This window comes from Ictidomys tridecemlineatus, chromosome 2 (assembly GCF_052094955.1).
Source record: "Ictidomys tridecemlineatus isolate mIctTri1 chromosome 2, mIctTri1.hap1, whole genome shotgun sequence".
Lineage (NCBI taxonomy): Eukaryota > Metazoa > Chordata > Mammalia > Rodentia > Sciuridae > Ictidomys > Ictidomys tridecemlineatus.
The window spans coordinates 137,315,861-137,332,904 of NC_135478.1; positions in this window are offsets into that span (position 1 = coordinate 137,315,861).

Below are 17,044 nucleotides of genomic sequence, written 5' to 3' on the forward strand. Positions count from 1 at the left end.
TAGCGTGATACTGGCATAAAAATAGACATGCAGACCAATGAAATAAAAAAGAAGACATAGATATAAATCCATACAGCTACAATCATCCGATTCTTGACAAAGGTGCCAAAAACATACATTGGAGAGATGATAGTCTCTAACAAACAGTGATAGCGAAACTGAATATCCAAAGGTAGACGAATGAAACTAGACCCCTTTCTCTCACTCTACAAAAATCAATTTTAAATGGATCAAAGACCTAAGTATGAGGTCAGAAACTTTTGAACTGCTGCAAGAAAACATAGGGGAAGCACTTCTAAATATAGGCAAAAGCAACAATTTCATGAATAGGACTCCTATAGCTCAGGAAATGATAGCAAGAATGGACAAATGGGATAGCATCAAGTTAAACAACTTCTGCACAGCAAAGGAAACAACAGAGTGAAAAGACAGCTTTCAGAACTGGAGAAAAACTACTAGCTTCTCTTCCCACAGAGGATTAATATCCAGAATATAATAAGAACTCAAACACTACAACATTAAAAAAGCAAATAACTCCATCAATCCATGGGCAAATAAACTGAACAGAAACTTCTCAAAGGTAGAAGTACAAATGGCCAAGAATTATGTTCATCATTTTTATCCATCAGGGAAATATAAATCAAAATGGCATTGAGGGGCTGGTCATTGATCAGTGGTACAGCACTTGCCTAGCATGTGTAAGGCACTGAGTTTGATTCTCAACATATAAATAAATAAAATATAAAAGTCCCTTACAACTAAAAATAAACAATACAAATACAAAAAACTGCATTGAGATTCCATATCACCCCAGTCAGAGTAGCAGTCATCAGTGATACAAGTAATAATAAATATGGACGAAGGATGTGGGGGAAAAGGAATTCTCATTCACTGTTTGGAATGCAAATTGGTATAAACACTATGAAAATTAGTATGAAGTTTCTTTAAAAACCTGAAAAAATTAAATACCATATGATCCACTCCTTGGTATCTATCCAAGAGGATTCAAATGATCCTAGGTTAGAGATACATGTGTTTATGAAGGCACAATTCACAATAGCCAAATTATTGAATCAGGCTAGGTGTTTGCTAGAGATAAGCGTATAAAGAAAATGTTATATATACATACATATGTATATATATAATATAAACAATAATATACACATAATAGACTTTCATTTAGTCATAAAGAAGAATGAAATTATGTCATTTCAGGAAAACCAATGAAACTAGAGATCATCATTTTAAGTGAAATAAGCGAGACTCAGAAAAACAAGCATCACAATATCTCTCAATTATGAAAACTGGAAGGAAAATGATGATTATGAAAGTAGAAGACACACCATTGGTGTAGAGGAAAGGAATCAGGGGGAAGGGGGAGGGAAGGGTAAGTGAAGGTTTGGGGAAGTGAAATTGATGAAATTATGTTGTATATATGTATGAATATGCCAAAATGAAACCCACTATTCTGTATAGTTTATTTGCATTAATAAAAAGAAACATTTTTCAAAAATATTAGATAAGAAGTATGTAGTAAAGTGAAATTTTAAAATCAGTAAATATTTCTGCAAATTGGTACTAATAAATTCTTAACTTCTTATATTTATGCAACCCAAAAATGTTGACATGATATAATAATATGAGTACAGTAAACACAAATACTTACATAGAGGTAGGAGAACTGCCGATCTATGACAAAACAAATCCCCCAGAAATAAGAAAATAAAAAATATCTAGAAATATTTTTTAGATTCTCAGGGGTCTCTCCTTTGTATTTTGAATATCATAAACCTATAAATTCATTTGAGTAAAATCAGTAATTTTAAAAGAATGAGAATATGGCATATATGATTCATTGAAATATATTATACTTTGAAAATGTTGTAGAAATAAACATTATTGCCATTTACTGAACATTGGCTATGTGTTGTAACTCTGCTAAATGTTGTACATACATTATCTCACATAATTCTCATGACTATATTGTCAGTATTATTAGTCATCGTCCCTATGTTAAGGTGAGAAAGCACAATATTTTGTTTATGACTTATACATGCTTTAAACAATTCTTAACCAAGGAAGTGGTTGCAGATCATATACAGATTCTAGAACTGAATCTTTTCTACTTAAGTCTTTCCCAGTTGTGAACAGTATTTTCTTCTTGATGGTAATACTTTAATATTTATTCATTGCAGACACTGCTATTAATAACCATTTAATAAGTTCTTTGGCTAGGTGCACTTTTTTATGGTTGCCCTGGTGGAGGCACAGATACCCCCTGATAAAGTCTACCCTGAGCACTCTGAAGTGTGGCCCATGATGGGTTAGGGCCTAAAGAATAAATGTTTTTCTCCCCAAACTGTGGGGTCCTTGGTCACTTCATTTTTTTTTAAATTTTTTTTTAAAGAGAGAGAGAGAGAGAGAATTTTTTAATATTTATTTTTTAGTTTTCAGCGGACACAACATCTTTGTTTGTATGTGGTGCTGAGGATAGAACCCGGGCGGCATGCATGCCAGGCGGGCACGCTACCGCTTGAGCCACATCCCCAGCCAGGTCACTTCATCCTTAAGAAGCACTATTTTATAGTAGGCAACTTCTAAAGTGGTCCCAAGGAACCTCGCCTCTGGGTACTCAGACTCTCGTGTGATCCCTTCCCTTTGAATATGTGAGGGATTCAATGACTTGCTTCTACAGAGTAGAATTTGTCAGAAGAGACTTAATGTTACTTACCAGATTAGGTTACAAAGTAACTCACACCTTGAATGCTGTCTTTCAGTATCACTAAGGAAAAGCAGCTGCCATGTTGTGAAGTGCCTTTCAGAGAGTCACAGGGCGGGGAAGTGAGGGAAGCCTCTGGCCAACAACCTGCATGAAACTATATCCCTCAACTCAACAGACTTCTAGGAACTAAACTCTGTGTGTTCACAGGAGCAAGCTTAGAAGTTGTTCCTTCTCTGTCAAATCTGTATATCAGACCACAGCTCAGGCTAGGACTGAAATCTCGCAAGGAACCTGGAGACAGAGGCACAAGACTAACTGACCCACATTAAAAAAAAAAAAAAAAAAAAAAAAGTTTGTTGTTTTAAGCCTCCAAGTTTTGGAGTAATTTGTCATATTGCAATAGATAACTACAATAAGGCTCATTTACATTTATAGTCACATAAGGCATTTAAAATTTTAAATTTACATTTAAAAATTTTAAATTTAAAAATTACAAATTCTTCATCTCTCACTCCTCGATGTTTTCTTAACAGTCAAAGCAATCCTCATATCAGTGATCTCAACCACCATCACTTCTCCTCCACTGCTCTCAATCTCTCTGCCAAACTAGTGCCTCTGTACTACATAGATGAGGAAATATTTCTCCCAGATTAAAAAATTAAAAAATAAAATAAATAAAAATATATAATTTTACATACATGTTCATAGCAGGATAGTTCACAATAGCCAAAAGGTGCAGGCAATTCAAGTGTCCATCAATGAATGAATGGTTACACAAAATATAAGTTTATACAAAATGGAATATTATTCAACCATAAAATGACAAGAAATTCTGACACATTCTACAGCATGTGTGAACCTTGGGGACATTATGATAATTGAAATAACAGTCACATACCACTGAAATTTGGGTTTTAGTCACAAAGACAAATATTGTATAATTTCATGTATATGAGGTACTTAGAGAAATCTAAGTAATAGAGACATAAAGTAGAAAGTTATTCCCAGGAGTTGGGGGAGGAGGAGGAGGAGGAGGAGGAGGAGTTATCTTCTCATGGGTACAGAACTTCAGTTTTCAAAATGGTGAAACAGTTCTGGAGATCAATTTCACAAGACCATGAACATTGGCAAATTTGGTTCTTAAAAATGACCAAGTTGGTAAATCTTACAATTATTAGTATTATTTTTGTGGTGCTGGGTATTAAACCCAGGGCCTTGTGCATGTGAAGTAAGCACTCTACCAACTGAACTATATCTCCAGCCCTAAAAATATTTTTAAGTTGAAGATATAGAAGACAAATGAGGGTGAAAAGAGTGAAGAGGCAGGAAAGATTTGCCCCTCTCTTCTCACCAAAAGTATCATAGCTTCTGCCCTTGGCAGGATGACAACCCTTTCCTTGGATCTGTTGAGTCACAATGCTACATTTTGTTTGTTTGTTTAATTTCTTGAGTACTTCAGGGAGAAGATGAAGCAGAACGAATCAGTAGCTGTTATCAGTTTAAGAACCACCCCCACCATTTAAAAATACATGTGTAACATTTTACAAAAATACTCAAATCCAAGATCACATTGGACCACACAATGATACTATAGAAAGAACAGGAGAGAACGGACATTTTTCAAAAGCTAACAATAAACCAGGACATTTTTATTTCATTTCATTTTAGATCTTCTGATTATAATCCTGGCGATACATATTCTCTTCACCTTAATTCCTCCTCCCTCATTTAAAAGTGCAAACATCTTGATTTAGAGGAAGGGTTCAGGGACACAAATATGATATAAGACATTGTCCTGTGAATTCAGACTTAGGTCAAACGTCTTCCTTCTCAGCAGCTGTGTGTGTGTGTGTGTGTATGTGTGTGTGTGTGTGTGTGAGAGAGAGAGTGAGAGAGAGAGAGAGAGAGAGAGAGAGAGAGAGAGAGAGAGAGAGAGAGAGAATTATAATTGCCCTGTATTTGACCCATTGGTGAATAAGGGATTCCCCCCACCCTAGTGTTATGAGGATGACTGAACACACAGCACCCAACAACACTGGACAGATGAGATCAGCAGCATTTTATGAGTTAGGCACACCCACAATCTGGAGATGAGAACACCACATACCATGCAGGGGCACCCTGGCATTGCATTTGGGAATGGGAACAGTGAATACCCAGAGCTGTGAGAGGCAAGCCTTATAGTATCAAAGTGTGAGGTGCCCTCTGGCTCCCCTGGGCAGATTGATTGGCTTGTTTGAAAAATTCTAGGGACTGGTAGAAAACTGAAACCTGATACTCAGAACTTGTGCCCAGTCCTTTCATAGCGACATATTTGGGAGAAATTATCTGCAGAACAGATTGCAGAAGGAAGCTCATAGTTAGGTCATTCAAGCCCCTCCCAATTTCACCAAATGTCATCACAGCACATACCATTGAGTCTCAATTTTAGAATTTATATGTGTGTATCTGGGGTGTGCATGTGTGTATGCATGTGTAGTCTCATATATATGATAAAGTGAGATGGGTGTGTAAGTGTAGATATGCAGCTATTGACTGTTTGAGGAAACAAGGGACAGTGGAGCATAGAAGGGACTGGCAAAATTGAAGGTGGAACCCACCTGATCCTTCCCTTTTCACACCTGGACCAGTGCCCTTCCAAATGTGGTGCAGACAAGTGCTATTTATCACCTATCTGCAATGAGGCAAGTACAGAAATCCAGAGTAAGCCTTTAGACACCTTTATGGCAACAGGACACAGGAATAACAATACATGATTCTAGGAACACATATCAAGCTAGTAAGAGCACACTGGGTATGGTTTCAGAACAAGGGGTGTTCAAGCATACCACTGCCCAAGTTGGTTAAGGGGAGTCTGATTTCATTAATGGTTAATTCTGCTCCTGTGCTCCTATCCCCACTCCAATTAAGTATAAAATACACATTTCAAGATTTGATGCCAAACCATAAAGGCTAGAGACAAGGCCTGCCACCTAGCAGTAAATATTAAGGGAAAGATTTAATGTAAACGGCAGCGTATGGCAGTGCTGATGATTTCTCATAAACTACATGGACTAATTTAGAAAAGGGGAAAAAAAAGGCAGAGAAGCCTTCAAGGAAGTAATAACCCAGAGGTAAAAAATATTGATTAGGGAAAAATATTATCTTAATCAAAATATGTCTTTTAGCTGGAAGTTGTTTAGACTCCAGAAAGAGAAAACAAAATACATTTCTAAGATGCACATTTTTCCTCGTAGTATTTGTTGAATAATGAGTATGACCATCACTCTTTTTGAGGTTTTTGCTGTGTAAATCAAAATAAGGGCTTCAAAATTTCTACAGGAAACCTTATTTACTAGTCTGCTGGACAGTAAGCAGTATTAGCTATTTTAAAATATCTCAATACATACCTGTGGCTTTTGGTATCTCTTGATGATATAGCCTGGTACATTTTACAAGGCTGACCACATACTATATTTTCTTCTAATGAGAGCTCGTTACCTCTGATCTTTTTCATCTGTCTTCAGAGGCAAATGATTCAAACTAACTTGTTTCTGTCGGCATTTGTCTGGTGTTCAAGCAACTTCTTTGAATCTCTATCCAAGTTTAAACTTGCCCTTTCAAACATGACAATTAGAGAATATCTGAATATGTCATATTGAATATCATTCAGATTGAATCTGAACCTCTGTGGGTAAGAGCTACTTTGAATTCTAAAACCTCCCCCAGCTTTTCTTTAATCTTATGATGTATGGCTGATTTAAAGTTTTTTTTTTTTTTTTTGTGTGTGTGTGTGTGTGTATGTATGTGTATGTATGTATGTATGTATGTGTATCTATATGTATGTATGTATGTATATATATGTATGTATGTATGTATATATATATATATATATATATATATATATATATATATATCTCCAAATAATGTTATGGTTTTGTTTGCCACTCAGATACCAAGAAGTTTATTTATAGGAGATGCTGTCAGCAGGGATGCACAATCCCATTCTGCATTCTAGACACAGAGCAACCGAAGCTGAGTGCTGAGAGATGTGCTAAGAGAAACAAGAGAAACGCAGGAAAAGCAAAATTAGAACATATTTTCTGACTATTCACCCTGCATCCACACACACAAAGTGAGAAATTGATAAATTGTCCAATAAATTTAGTCATTATGGTCCAGAAAATTTAGGTGTAATTGATGATCAATGATCCAAATCATTCAGAGACCCAAATCCCTTGGAACCTCAAATCTCCATTTCATGTATAAATAGTGGCTCTCCCTCAGGCCTCCTTCCCAGCCGGTGCATTTCCTCACTTTGCTCCTGAACACATTTGCAAAACCTTTATGCGTGAGAAAAACTAGTTTAGCCTTTACTTTTGCACTGAAAGACTGAAAGAAAAAAAAAGAAGAAAAAAGAAAAAGTAAATCAAAGATTATTTTGAATCCAATCTTTTTCCCCTCATCAAAATATGCAGAGAGCACCCCCTGTTGGCTGCCTAGCAGCAGGCAACTCACAACAGCCTTGTTAGTACACAAAGAAGGAGTAAACCAAATTCCAAAAGAGCCATGGTAATTTGAACTCTGGTATCAAAAGGGGAAGGGGAAATCAATATTTGCTTAATGGAAAAAACCAACATTGATAGGGAAGAAAGTTTTATTCTCAAGCTTTTAATAGGGTGTTACAAGCAACTGGGGAGGGGGAAATTCTTTTCCTTTCATTTTTTTGAAGCTTAAGGCTGTATTCACTTTCAGTGTTAGATGAGTTTCTGAAAAGAACAGTGATCAGAAAAAAAAAAAAACCCTAATGAATACATTTGCTTTTGCTGAGGACTCACTTGACTTTTTATGCTGTGCCTTTATTCTGTTCAGGTCAAAGGCTAAGAAATGCACTGTCAATTCCAGACTTGCGCCCATATTTTTAAGTGACTGAGCACTAAAGGGAAGAAAAGTGGTTAGGAGAATAATACCTAAGCACCTACATATACTTTCATTCTGATATCCTAAGGAATGAATCAATAAAAATAGATTTCCATGATATATTTATTATAAAGTATCTCATATTTCCAATTCCTACTAGTCTACCTACTAAAATCTGGTTTTACTCACCATTAAGTAACCATAGATTTTATTTTAAAATCCTGTTTATAGGGGCTGGGTCTATGGCTTAGCGGTAGCGCACTTGCCTGGCATGTATGAGGCATTGGGTTTAGTTCTCAGCACCGCATATAAATAAATAAAATAAAGGTCTATCAACACCTAAATTTGTTTTTAAAAAATCCTATTTATAAAGTACAAAAGTGAATTTTTAAAAAATAGCTGTTTTGTCAACCCTGTCAATAGAGAAAAGGGATTTTTCTTCAAGAAATTACTTCTTTTAGAAAATTTAAATGTTTGTTTTTATTCACAATTATCTCTCCACAATTATAAATTTAAAAATCTGATTAGTGGGTGACATGGCAAGAACACTAGACTAACCGTCACAGGATCTGTAGTTTAATCCTAGCTCTGTTGTTTTCTAATCCTTAAACTGTACAGGCCATTTTACCTCCCTGAGTTTCAGTTTTCTCATCTGAGAAATGGAAGTAATTGACTCAATCATCAAATCAAGATACTTGGAATGCTGAGTATGTACTGGATTCACTGCTAGTCGCTTACTGTGAATTCTATGTAGGAAAGGAACTACTAATAACAACAATAAACTCCACTGAACTTCTATGTCTCAGTTGCTATGAACATCAGTGAATCAGGAATGTGCAGGAGATCAGTTCTGCTGTCAAACAGACTGGGTCTCAATCTCACTGCTGCCATTTTCCATGTGTGCTACCTTGAAGAAATGATTCTGAAACTCAGTTTCCTTGTGTAGAAACATTGAGTTGTTTCTCCCAAGTTACAAGAATAGCAAATGGCAGAGACAAAACTAGACCACAATCATGCACTTGAGGACCACATGCCTGGAAAAAAAGTAGATGCAAATAAGAACTTATAGTGCTGTTCAACTTTATTTCTTTATATTTTTCTTCTACTTCTTTAAGGTCCTTGGCTGTTAAGAGTTTAAATTTTCTCTTGTAGATGAAGGATGTAGCAGGATATTTTAAGTGGAGATAGAGCATGGCCATGACTAGGGTAATACACCAGGGTATTAAGAAAATTTGAGGAGCAACCAGATATGATCTTAATACAAAGGCATAAATTTTTATCATGACTGTATTTACTATATGTTTTCATGAAGGAAAAAGACCCAGACAGTATCGCTTACTCTGATCATCAACGTCTTTGACCATCAACGCAACTATGTTCCACTTACTATGGCATCTAACTAGCAAATTTATTGTTCAACTATGACAGGGTTATGACATTGACCCTTTAGCATGGCATAACCCTGTTCACATGTTCTTATGGGAGGCTAAGCAGCATTGCCTCAGGATCTCTAGATAAAATGGCCCCTAAGTTGCAACTTAGGAGTTCCTAGATAAAAATGGCATCTGACCTAAAATGGCAGATTTGATACCAATAGTAATTCTTAGAGCATATAGTTCCTGATATCTAAATTTTATCCTTTAGAGTTAATTTTGAGCTGAGGCCAAGGAAGGAGTGAGCTGCACTTATGAACATTGGTTGTAGTGATTACAGGTTTTCTTAATTTGGATCATATGTTCATAAAAGCCTTATGGCCCATCTAAAGATCTCTCTGAATCTGCAGAATGAAAAGTATGTAGAAGAAGTATTGCTCAAGATAGTCCTTTGCTTGTTAGTAAGATGTGTGTGATCATTTCAATTATTAACTTTTCCTGTAAGGCAGTTTCCTGACTAGTTTCTGTATTTTAAAGTGTTGTTTTTGGATTGTTATATAATCTTTTCAAAATAGCGTGTCTTTGGTTTGTGAAAAATTCATTCTTTTCATGGATTAGGAAACTGGGTAACTTCCTTAATAAGGGCACACCCCTCCTCCAGGAAAGCTGTTGGGCTCCATTTTAACTATTGGGGCAGGTGGTGGCCTGGTTTTTAATTCCTTGAAATCTGCAAATATATTCTCTATCCTGGAAGGGGCTCTTAGCTCAAAATATTTCTTTTGAAAGACTCACTGAGAAGAAGGGGTGGGAGGGGTAATAACCACCACAAAGCTATGTACTTAAGCAGTCTCTTTCAAGCACCACTTAATGGTGCGGAGCTGAACCGAAGAGAGCAGGATTCGATGTCTGTTGTTGCCACTCTGTGGCTCAATAATCAAGGACGGTCCAAGGTTGACACCAGGGTCTCTGAGCTCTGGGTGAACCTCAATTATTGAAGGGATTTGGGGAGGAAGAGAGGAAATGGGAAGGGCAAGCTATTTCTATGAAAAGGAGAGAATTGATACCAGGGCCTGAATGAATTATTATGAGGAAAGCCACCATGTGGTTGGCAAAGTAGTGATTAGAGGAGTTAGACACTGTGAGGGCAATTTTATCAATAAAGTGTAGGTGTGTGGTGTGTTTGGGGGGGGGTGTTAGTCTATCAAAGGCTCTTATGTGCATCATTCATTTTAATACTCTTACTAAGGCCAAATTTTACCCTTCAGAAAACATCATAGGAAGACTCATTCATTGATCCATGCAGGTTGAATATGTTTTCATGTAATGTAATTTATGAAAATTATAATAATACATGGAAAATTTTAACTACAAAAAATTATCATATGATAGACTGGAAGAGGCCTTGGGAGGTCACCCAGGCCAAATTTGTTCCATAAGCCATGAGCCCTCTGAATTCAACAGCACTTTTGTATCCAATAGAAGGGGTTTCATACATGACTGCACCCCCTGCCATATAGTAGGGATGGGGTATCTTAGGTTGTCAACTCTGTACTATATCAGTGCTTACCATTGGGCTTAACATTGGATAACATTTATTGAGGAGCTTTTTGTTGTTGTTTACTATACCTACTTCATGTTCTCATATTTTCCTAAATCCTAGGCAATTGAAAATGAAAAACCTAGATTTTGCATTTGGTACTGAGGATTGAACTCAGAGACACTCAACAACTAAGCCACATCCCAGCCTTATTATTATTATTATTATTATTTTGTAATTTATTTAGGGACAGGGTCTCACTGAGTTGCTTAGTACCTTGCCATTGCTGAGAGTGGCTTTGAACTCATGATCCTCCTGTCTTGGCCTCCTGAGCTGTTGGGATTACAGACATGCTATTCTTTTTCTGAGGAGATGAATAAAGAACGTCAACCTGATTGGAGAAAAGACAAAAGAGAAGAATTGAAGTGGAAGAAGCAGAAGGACATATGAATTAATACTTGAAATATTTTTAAGTATATTATCCTGCTTTTAGAGTCACATTTTCTTATGAATGATAGAAAGGAGGCTGAATATTGCCTTTATTAATATTTCCACTATGGACACAGACCTGTATTATTTCCTCTCACACCATAAATACCAAGCCCTCTGTGACCATCTAATTTACCATATTAACAGGACACTTCTACCTGGTAAATGAGAAAATTCATTTCAAAATAACTTGAAGAAATTATATTGTCTCATATACTGGATGTAAGTTAATATATATAGATATAGATATAGATAAATATATATATAGATATATAGATATATAGTGTAAGTTGCTGCCAAGGTGCTCTCTGTCCCTTGCCATTCCTCAGCAGAGCTTGGCTTCATTTTTTAATCAGGTTTTCCCCACACAAGCAAGATGAAGATGGTTGTGAATAGCCCAGACTCACATCCTCACATCTTGGTGACCCCCAAAGAAAGAAGCCATCTTCCACACTCATTCCTGCAAGAGAAGTACTTACCATGCACCTGGAGTTAAATGTCCTTCCTTATCAAGAAGAATTACTGCCCAAGAGGACAAATATTAAAACAAATTGTTTACATGCTTACCCTGAGGGCAAAATATTGTAAGAAATCACTGTGATTTAGCCCCACCAAAATACCCAGAGATCAAAGGAAATAAAGGCTGGGAAATGGTTCTAGAAAGTAAAAAACCAAGAATTTTCCCCATCTATTTCACTTGCTTATTATTTTCTTATTGTCAAAACTTGTTGTCAAGGGCTTTTCAATTTGTAGGCTGTGTCCCCATTGCAGATTATGAAATCAACTTAAGTAGAGGTCAAAACCTAGTACAGGGCTGGGGTTGTGGCTCAGTGGTGGAGCACTTGCCTAGCATGTGTGAGGCACTGGATTTGATCATCAGTACCATATATAAATAAATGAATAAAATAAAAGTCCATCAACAACTGAAAAATACTTTAAAACCCTTGTACAATATAATAGAATATAACCTTGGTAAGGTCAGTGTGCATCAATTATACTAAAGGTGTCAGTCAGTTTTATGCTGCTGTGACAAAATACCTGAAAAAAATCAACTTTAAAGGAGGAAAACTTATTTTGGCTCACAGTTTCAGAGGTTTCAGTTCATGACTGCTTGGCCATTTTGCTTTTGGTCTGTAGAGGGGCAGAACATCAGGAGAAGAATGTATGGTGAAGTAAAACTCACCTCATGGTAGCAAGTAAGCAGAGAGGAGGGTCTGGGGATTCCAATATCTCCTTCAAGGACACATCCCAGTGACCTAACTTCCTTGCACTATGACCCCTCCTAAAGTTTCCACCATCTCCCAGTAACACCACAGGCTGGAGATCAAGCTTTGACACATGAGTCTTTGGAGGACATTTCAGGTTCAAGCATAACAAAAAGTATTATTTCATGGAAATTATTTTTTGCGTGTGTGTGTGTGTGTGTGTGTGTGTGTGTATGTGTAGACTCTCCTGATATATACATCAATGATTTGGTTGTGATTGTGAAGTGAATTTCCTATTAGGGGTAGCAATAAGTAAAATAAAACAAAACAAATGGAAACCTTTAAGATACACTGAGATGATTCACCTAACAATTAAGACTCTCAAGCACATTTAATTCTTTGGAAAATGAAATTAATTCTACTCAGCTTTTGGAAGGATTAATGACTCCTGTTAATAGCTCCATTTTTTCTCCATATTTAATAAAATTCTGCCAAAAGGTTTCTAAGGATTTTTACCAGGAAAACAATAAAACAAAAATTTCCTATAGGTCTAACAACAAGTGTCCACAGTTTTAATGTTCTAGAGTTAGTACTGTAAACTCAGAAAATAGGACCTTAGAGGCAGTTCACAGAGTTGATTGTAGAACCACTTAATAGCAAATTTTACTAGTGCTATAAGAGCTGAAGGGAAAGCAGCATCAGAAGTGGATGTCTTTCAGAAAAGCAGAACAGCAATTTACAAAGATTTCAGAAAACTAATCCCAAGAATTGGGTTTTTTTTGAAGGTTAGTTTATTTTTTAAGTTATTTCATAACTTACCAATAGAATATATTTAGTAAAATAGTTATTTTAGCATCAAATAATAGCCTGAAGGGGAAAGGGTATTATCATAGACAATATTAGATGCTGAAAGAAGCTTGCTCAACTCAGAGTTAAAGTAAATAGTTATACATTTGTGGAATAGTACCCTCTGGCTTAGAAGAGCTCCAGTGTATCCCAGGGTAGCAAATTCCTTTCCAAGAATGGGACCATGTATGTTTTCAAAAAAGAAAAAAGTTACAGTTTCATGGTAAGCAAAAACTTGAACTTCCCGAAATTCTCAGAAGTTTGCAACTAAACCAAATTGGAAATAGAAAACATGTTTACTTTGGAAGATATTAATAGGCATTTTTAAATTTCTGTAGTTAAGGCAATAATGAATGACAGTTCTGAAATCTGAAGTTTTAGCAATTAACCCTGGAAGTGGAGTAGGGAAACAAGTAAGGGGAGATTCTTTTAGATGAATCAAAGTTCCAAAAATTAGAAATAGTGGAACACATAAGGCCACACCAAGGGACTCTGTATTGCTGGAGAAAAATGAGGGAGTGGTGGCTTATGAAGCTGGAGAGGCGGTGAAGGATTTTAAGCAGAGGAGTTTTACAATCACGTGTCCATTCTAAAATATCACTCTAGCTGCAATGTGAATAAGTGGAGAGAGATGGGGGTGGAGGTGGAGAGACCAATCAGGAGGATGTTACAATGTTCTGGGTGACTTGAATTAAGACAGGTGCCATGGGGATGGAGAGAAGGGTACACAGAGAGATAAAGATTGAATCACAGAACTTGGTGACTTGTTGGGATCTTGGAGTATGAAGGAAGGAAATACAACAAGGATAACTCCCAGCTTTCTGACTTGAGCATTGCTATGATTTGAATTTTGTTTGCCACTCAAAGGTTCATGTGGTAGAAGGTAGGTCCCCCCCGCCAAAAAATAATATTGATGTGGTAGGACCTCCTGGTGGGAGATTATTATAGGGGCATCATCTTTGGAGAGAATAATAGGGTCAAGACTCATGTGACTGCATTAGTTCTTGAGAGGGTGGGTTGTTATAAAGCAAAGCCACCCCATATACTTGGTCCCTCCTGCTCACAGCTGGTTTTCTTTCCCCATGTTTATCTTGTTGTGACATAGTCAGGAGGCACTCTCTAGACACCAGCACCATGCTATTTGAATTTTCCAAACACCAGAATTGTAAACCAAAATAATCTTCTTTTTCTGATATATTACTCATCCATATATTCTGTTATAGCCACACAAAACAGACTGAGATAGGCATATAGGCGGTGCCAGTCATGAAGAAAGAAAACTGAGGACGAAGAGGTTTTAGATCAAGATTATGAATTCAATTTGCGATATCTTCAAAAAGAGGAAGAGGAAAAGAGAAATGCTGACACTAAACTATGGCCGTAATCAATTTGAATCTCTGAATTTAGCTGAATATTCTCACACTGTGTATTTTAAGCAACCCTCATAGCTATTCTCAGAGTATGCTCAGCAGAATGGTCTCTTAACCTTTGGTTCACATGTTTACTCTTACTGCATGCTAATTGTTAGATGAGTGAATACTACCTGTATAAATAAGTAATAAAAAACATGACTTTTGAACAATACCATAAATAAAATTATACAGTGATAATATACTGGTAATATTTTTGTGTAAGAATCTTAAGATATTTTTCGTGCATGCTTTCTAAGAATTTCACTGAGACTAGCCCAATTCACAGAAAGCAGTATGTGCAAATACAAAAAAGAGCTATTATTGAAGGAGAAATGACTTTTTGAGTTGTAGATATACTCACTAAAGGCATTGATTTTCCAGTCATTGGAGGCAGTGTGCCACTTGGAGCACAGCTTATAACTGTAAGTCGTTAATCCTTTTCCAGATATGAAGCTACAGGTCTGCAAAGATTATAACTATTAAAGTCTTAATATTTTCTTCAATCATGAAGTTTAGCATAAATATCTTAGATAATGTTTGTACACTGTGGTCCAGAGTGCAAACCTGGCCACATTTTAGATCATTAGAAACAGAAAAACCTGTAATTTATTTCAGTTTGTTAGTAGAAGAGGAAAGATTTCCAACCATTAAAAGATGAGAACTCAAAAATGATAGAAATTCAATGCTCTACGAATAGACTATACCTTGTTTAGGAAGGGTTGTTTTGCAAAGTTGTACCTAAGTCTTCATTGTTCAGTGAGTTATACTTGTCTGTTGAAAAACAGGAGACTTATCTCCCAACCACATGCCACCAAAGCAAGAGGAGAGTCAATGCTTTTAACTAAAAAAAATATTTACTGTAACAGTATTACTCTGAAGGCATTACAGGAAGGTTTTCACTGGTTGCCTGGTTGGCCTCAGGATTTTCCTGAACACTCTCTCCTTCATAGCCTTTTCACTTCCAGATCAACCAGAGATGGGAACCCAAGCCTAGTACTGTCTTGACTCAGTTCCTGACCCAGATAACTGAGCCAATATCTTTGCTTTACATTTTTTTCTAAACTTGAAACTACCTTTCAAAATGGCTTCTGGCCCCAAGTGTGGCTGATTGCTCATGTGAAATCTAGCAAAGAAATCAAGATAAAATCAGTTACTAGTTGAAATTCGGCTAGCATTCAGCAAAGTCTGTGGCCTTCGTCAGTGCCACATGCAACTGAGGGAACATATCAAGGAAAGGTGGGAGTGACAATTATATGCATCTTCCAAACAGCAGAGAAGTCAGCGCTGTTTCTATCTATTCTGAGGTACCTTCCCTTAATCCCTCAGGTCTGGGAACCAAGACGGTTACCCTGGTTACCAAAGCCCACTTACTAGAGCAAAGGGCAGGGAAGATGACATAAAGATTGCTTGGAGGAGAAAGTCAACTCGTGTGTGTGTGTGTGTGTGTGTGTGTGTGTGTGTGTGTGTGTGTGTGTGTACACATCAGTTAGGGTTCTTTGACTGTTATCATCAGAAAACTAATTTGAACTTGTTTCACCAAAAACAGTTCCTATAATATCTAGCAGAATCCAAATATTAAGAAATAGTTTGAGCTTTTTCATTCTTAATTCCAAAAATCTCAGGGAAAAGATAAAGATGAATTCACTGTATCCAGTAAGTAGAGAGGCTCTGTAGGCACCATGGTGATTGTGGGCCAGGGACATGGGGTAGAAGGGAGATAAGTCCCAGGAAAAGGGTACTGGATAGGTAGTCCAATAGGTGTCCATCATAACATATCATAAAGTGGAATTTCTGTACAACTAATTCTTTTCAACTATAACAAATAGGCCTGGGATGGGAAGTGTTAATAGAGAGAAGTTTTAATAGAGAGAAGCCTGTCACACATATTAACTGATAATAGGACTCTGTTTTCTTTATCCATGGTCAATCCTATCCAAAGATCTTTCCCCATTTCCCTCCCAGTCACCTGCACAAATGAAGTCTAATGAAGTCCAGTAAAAAGAGAGGAGGTGTCTCTAGAAGGATCAACCTTATGGGAACAGCAAGGCCAAACATCCCAGAGTGAAGAAGGATCTATAAGTACCAGAGTAAGGGAAAGGCATACATGAAAGGAAGAGCATTTCAGATGGCCTGAAAGTCATTTATAGGTTGGAGAATTTCATGATATTAGCTGGAAATATTAGGCCTTTCGTTCTGGTACTGCCACCTACATATTTTTCTCTGGTAACTGTTAAACCAGATAGAAATACAATTTTCCTTTAGTATCCACAGGGGATTGGTTCTAGGACCCCTATAGATACCCAAATCATTTGATGTTTAAGTCCCTGTTTTAGTAAACATTCTCACTACTGTGACCAAACAACCTGAAAAGAACAATTTGGGAGGAGGAAAAGATGATCTGGTGCATGTGGTTTCAGAGATCTCAGTCCACAGATGGCCAACACCATTGTTCTTGGCCCAAAGTGAGGCAGAACACCATGGGGGAAGAGTATGGCAGAGGAATGCAGCTCAGAACGTAGCACCAGAAAGCAGAGAGATTAAGCCCTTTTCATCAGAGACAA